This window comes from Athene cunicularia (assembly GCF_003259725.1).
Source record: "Athene cunicularia isolate RWA chromosome 1 unlocalized genomic scaffold, athCun1 chr1_part2, whole genome shotgun sequence".
Classification (NCBI taxonomy): Eukaryota; Metazoa; Chordata; class Aves; order Strigiformes; family Strigidae; genus Athene; species Athene cunicularia.
In genome coordinates, this window is record NW_020799092.1 from 21947020 (window position 1) to 21952992 (window position 5973).

The 5973-nt window shown below is 46.2% G+C and overlaps 2 long non-coding RNA genes across 2 annotated transcripts; one reads left to right on the forward strand and one right to left on the reverse strand.

Annotated features, from left to right (window-relative positions):
* The first annotated feature begins 14 nt into the window (after window positions 1-14).
* On the forward strand, window positions 15-890 carry LOC113491078. Its single transcript, XR_003400346.1, has 2 exons — window positions 15-86; window positions 712-890. It is a non-coding gene; the product is annotated as an uncharacterized LOC113491078 (long non-coding RNA).
* Window positions 891-3667: 2777 nt separating this feature from the next.
* Window positions 3668-5943, reverse strand: LOC113491077. The gene is made up of 2 exons (XR_003400345.1): window positions 5819-5943; window positions 3668-4003 (listed from the first exon to the last, which is right to left on the reverse strand). It is a non-coding gene; the product is annotated as an uncharacterized LOC113491077 (long non-coding RNA).
* Window positions 5944-5973: the final 30 nt, after the last annotated feature.

The window sequence follows — 5973 nt, forward strand, 5'->3', positions numbered from 1 at the left end:
CTGACAGACCGCTCCTCCCTCCCTCCCTCCCTTCTCTCTTCCAGACGAGTTTGCCACACAGGAGTACAGCGCTCCCTGCGCCACAGGTAGGATGCGCCAGAACAAATGAGATGTTCCAGCACGGGCTTTTGCAGGTTGTCTCGAATGAGCGGCTTGGCAGACCTCGGCTTTCCTCAGCCGGTGTGGACCAACAGCATTTACCTTGCTGTGCCTACCGCAGTCTCTAGGCATGCCTCGGTACAGAGGTGAAAGGCAATGCTGCCACCCGATGTCCCCTGTAAGCCTGGATACAGCTTTCATTTTGGTTCACTGAGAGTAGCAATCCCGGCATTACTGCCTTGATTTGCACACTAAGTGCATGTGTCACTCCGTAGAACACTGAAAACCACACTCTTGTGTCTCTGCCCTTTTCAGGGCCACATGTGCCATGCTGCAAACACAGAAGGGTACTCAGGAATTGCCTCCCAAACATCAGTGAAATCTTGTCATTATTCACATGTCTTTGTTGGGCACCTTTCAGACTCTGCCCTTTATTTTTTGCCTTCCTTTGGGAAATCCAGGTGCTGAGAGAGAATGTGTGTTAGGATAGCTCATGTATGTCCAAGATAAATCTGAACTCACATAGCCACCAGAATACAGAGAAGATGTCCAGGGCTCTGGACACTGCTTCACTGGGATACCTGTCTCACTCTGCTCTTTTCCCACCCCCAGCTGAGGCTGAACAGGGAAACGCCTGAAGAGCACACCTTGTCTGAGCCTGGCTGGATCAGCTTGCATGTCTCTGTCCCTAGAAGATCTTGTTGAGGGGGGGGGCTACTGAAATGCTAGAGGAGGACACGTCAACACCAAAAAGGAAGTAACACTATAAATAAATTAAGTCTTGATTCTCATCAGATGACTTCAGCTTTACTTTTTGTTACTGTGTCTTGTCTCTTCTCCCAGCCATAGCTCAGACTGTGTAATGGCCTGAGATTTAAATCCAGAGCCATTGGCAAGGTGGTGTTTGGCAAATCCTCAGGAACACCAGAATGCAGACAGCTTTTGGCAGTGGGAAGGTTCATTTCCATACTTGCCAGTTGTCCAGGGGAGGAAATCCTACCTCATCCATTATGCACTGAAAATTTGGCTTCCTGCCTCTAAAAGCAGGTGTTTTCTGCAAGATAATCCTCAGACATTACCCTCTGATCACATATCACCTTTGATCCCACTGTGAAATCACTGCTGTGAGGTGGAAGGACGGTGTGAATCTGTCTAGTCTGATCTTTCACAGCAGGCCAGATAGAAGTGAAGAGCTGTGGACTTTCCCATTCTAGCAGTGAAGACATGGTCTGCTCCTAAACAGTTGAAGTGAAAGCAGAGGGGAATCAGGAACTTAACAATGTCATTAGAATTTCAACCAAAAACCACCTTATTAGCTAAACCCCTTGTGTTTTTCATGAGGACTTTATCCTCTTCCCCTCAATGGAGGCCCTGTAGGTCTCTAGGGTTTTTTGAGTAATTTTAATATAGGGTTTTTTTTTCCCCTCACAACTAGACTTACAGTGCTTCAGAATTTGGAGGGGAGGCCCTGGGTTCCCATGTGGTAGTTTGGGTTAAACTTTTTGCATGTCAGTTTTCCAAATGTTCTTGTTCTCTCTAATCTAGATCTCTCCCAGAGATGCAGAGGCAATCAGCTCTAGTTCAGTGGGTTGTATATACCCTATTTTATTTACATGGTTCTGTGTACAGAGGTGCCTTTGACCCTGTAAGCTTGAGCAAACACACCTGTAGGAGTCCTTCACGGAGCTTCTTTTACATACACAGACACAGGTTGTCAAAAATGTAAGTCACCAATGCAGCAAAGAACTCGTTTCAGTGACGCTGAAGCTCTTAGCGTTGTCATCGTCCACATGAGTGTCTCAAGACCCTCTTTCCCCTCCATAAGCTGGAATTCCTCACTGTGTGAGGAAAGTAGTTTGTTCTGGCCCCTTTTATAGCTGTGCCCTGCTATGGGGTCATGAGAGACTGACTGTACTGGAGACACAGTCCCAGTTGAGACTGTGACTTAGGGGCAAGCAGTTTCCAAAGTGCCAGGTCTGCAGACTTGTGCATACACCCACAGGGCTGCAAACAGACTCTCCTGTAGATGGAGAGCAACAGCTCCTTCATTTTCATTTATTTTCTGGAGAGTACTCTACAGGGCTATGGTGTTGGATCTTTCCTGCTCAAATGAAACAAAGTTATCATCATGATAATTTAATTTAAAAGTCTGTAAAATCACTGGAGTGTGTTCCATTCACAAAATTTGGATAATGGCTTTCTACCATGGAAAGAGTTAACACAAAGTTTTTCTGCCACCTGTTTTTAAAAAAAACACCACCTAACTGTTGCCCATGGGCAGCCACATGCTTGTCATATGGGACTCCCTGGCCAGCGCATATCTGTAAGGCAGTTTAACATCTCTCCGCTTGACTAGGCTGTAAATTGTCAAAGGCTTGTACTTGCAAGTCCTCCGCAGCATACTGTGTAAGAAACTTTAGCAAGGCTACCTTAAGGAAGTACAGGAATGTCTGAACATTGAATTTCTATGCCCATGGAGCATGCATGGCATGCCTCAGAAGCAAATCACAATGGTCTAAAATCAAAACAGTTTAATTCAGCAACAAAAAACTACGTTGCTTTGAGAACTTGGAAAAGTAATTGACTCATGGTAGGAAATTAGATGGTTTTACTATTTCTAAATCAAAACAAAATGCAATTAGTATTCGTGCTTGATTAGGAATTTTTCTCAGCTTTCACTGAAGCTAGTTCATTCCATAGACTTCTCTGAATATGAGGCGTCAAAAAGGTCTTGAGTAATCACCAAACACCACAGGAGACAAAGTGATGTAATATTAATATCTAGCAAAATAGTTGAAGAACTTTATTTGTTCTCGATAACACTGTTTGGACAGGCACACTAAAAAAAAATAAAATTGGATGGAACAACTAGCTGTGTATACTTTGCATACACAATAAGCTGTGAAACCTAACAGTAAGCATCTCATGAGAATAAACACATCAGATCCTTCTGCCATTCAAAAGTTAAAACCAGAAATTAAAGGGACAAAACGAAGAAAAGGGGAGCATACCTGGTGATATCTAAGAGGGCAGTTTCACCAAAGCAACTCTATGATTTATATAAGTGTGCCATTTAAATTAGATCTCTGTAGGTAGGTTACTGGCAAATGCCATTAGCTTCTCCTTGGGAATCTCCCAGAAGCAGCAGGCACAAGATAGGGAAGTTTCCACAAACAGGCCCAAGCTTCAGCTGGAGAACAGGCCATTATAAGTTAGCAGCTGAAGGCACAAGGCTGGCACACATCCCTCCTGCACCCCCATGCACACTCTGATCTTAGAAGGCGACAGACTGTGGATCTCCTCCCACTCTTACACAAGAAACAATCTTGGAAGGGGTGTCTGTGGGGCACATCACAGAGGTTGAATTTCATGTAATGTTAGCTGATCATCCAGGCTGCCTACCACTGGGAGACATGGACAGATACCTGCAGAGACCAATTCAATCAAGGTTGTGGTTTCTAAGCCAGGGGAGAGAAATGGTTCTTAAGAAGTACCTGCCCTTATTCATTGATTAGACAGGATCTTGGATGACAAGTTCAGAGTATGTAATGCTGAGAGGGTTACATTAGAAAGGCTGACCTCAACTTAAATCAGTCTTTTTTTTTTTTTTGTCTTACTTGTCGGCCTTGTTGCCCTGCACACAGCATGGCTGGATGGGATACTCTTCAACCTAAGAAGTTGGGGGGATTAAAGATGTGACTGGAGGCTGAGCAAGAAAAAACACAAGTGGGAATAAACTGTTCAAAAATCATTGGTGACTACAGTTAATTTATTTGTAAAGTTCACTTCCCGTTCCTTGCAGGCACTATTCATCTCTTACTCCGTAGATGGTGGTGGCGGTAGTGAGGCAGGTGGGTTCCAGCAGCTGGGAGTATTCTTCATGCATTGCCCTGGTCTACTTCCTCTGCAAGGATGGAAGAAGATGGGTACGTACAGGAGTTAGAGAGATATATGCCAGTTCCCTCTCTCAGGCCGAGACAGAGAGAGAAAGATGTGGGTTTGGGAACCCAGGTTGTGTGTGAAGCAGAGCACAGGAGAGTGAATTGCTGTTTGACCGGAGTTGAGGGCCATCCATAGCACTCAACACTCAAGTCACCTTCAAAGCTGTGTGAGGTTGGGAGAGGGCTCAGACTCTTTCTGACCCACTGGGACAGACAAACAGGCTGGGATTTGTCACCACTGGGATGGACACGGGAGCACAATGCAAACTGGCAGCAAGGATGTTCACTGCAGCAATGAGACATGCTCTTAAAGTGTATTTATTTCCCTGCAGAGAGTGGAAGGAATCTGCTGCAACCAGTACTATTCAGGGCAGGGAAGAAAGCTTTCTGCTTTGTAACAGAGATCTGGCTTTTAGTCAGTGCAGACCACCTTTGGACACCTAGACCAGTGGACACACCTCTTAACTAGCAACTTCCCATCTTCCTTTCCAAGGAAGATAAAATCTCTGCCTTTTAATGGACACGGGGAAGAGTAGCCTAAAATCTAAAGCCTACCTACTAGTCTAAGACTGGATAACCAGACCACACCAATATACCCTTTGGAAATGCTTTACTGTCCACTCAGTGTGTCTTCTGTCTTAGGACTTATGCACCTTTTTTCCATTAAGGGAGGCTGTAGGCCTCAGCAGAACACAGCTGTACCTATGGACGCAGTTCAGGTTATCAAGCAGTATGGAGTAAAAGCTTGGGAGTTCAGGCTTTCTTCCAAGACACCAGATAAGAACACAAAAGGAGATAAATTTCACCATTTACCACCATCAAGAGACAAAGGTTTTGCCTCTCCCAAGTCCAAATCACTTTTTCTCTGCTCTTAGATGCCACAGTCAGGCCCTGTGAAAAACCAGTTCCCAGGGTCTCAGTACTTCCCAGAAGCCTCCATATTCTAAACACCTGAAACCGCAATTGATGGGAAGCTAGACCTGCCAGTCTTCATACTGGAAGATTACAGATACAGATACAGATAAAGATACAGATACAGGAGAAGTATACCTGGTCAGGACCTTCCACTGAAGCTCCTAAATCACATCCCAAACACTTATCCCTTCAATAGCAAGGGCTGGGAGGGATTCCTCTGCAATGAGGCCTCCCTACTGCAGGTATGGCTCCATGCTCACAGTAGGAAGCGAGAGGCTAAGAGCAGCACCGCATTACAGCTTTAGTGAAAAGGAAGGCCAGGCTTGGGCAGGAGGTGCTGGAACATGGCATGAAATCACAGTAGGTCAGACCATGACATGCTACTTTACGGGTTATCTTTTGGAGGTCCCCGATTTGCTCCATTGCTCCAGACAGAGTGCTTTTGGGGAGGAGCGTGCCGGGTGGTTTGAAAGAGCCACGTCCTCTCAGCATGATCCACAGCTACACTAGCTGGAGTTGGGAAGGATACCCCAAATCTGAGACGGTGAGAAGGATGTAAGAAATTTGAACTCGGTAGGTCCAAGGGGCAGTAACAGAGCAATAGGGACACAACCTTCACTCAAACCAGGAGAACCTGACTATGGGAAACACTTTGAGAATTCAGGGACGGTGGATTTTGAGTGAGACAACATTGTGCCTCCCGTGCTCTCAGTTTTGTGTACAAAATGTGTGCCTGTGTGTTGGGCCAAGCTCGATTCAAATCACCCATCGAGCAGAAAGACACAAGCAGAGTCTGAAACACCAAAAATACAGTGAATGAGATGTACAGACTGTGGAGAAAGGAAGGGCTCTCAGTAGCCTACCTGTGGCGCAGGGAGCGCTGTACTCCTGTGTGGCAAACTCGTCTGGAAGAGAGAAGGGAGGGAGGGAGGGAGGAGCGGTCTGTCAGCGCCGCCGGCAGAGGGGCGGGTGCCCGGGAGATCCCCGCCGGGCGGGAGGCAGCCCCAGCGCCGGCCCT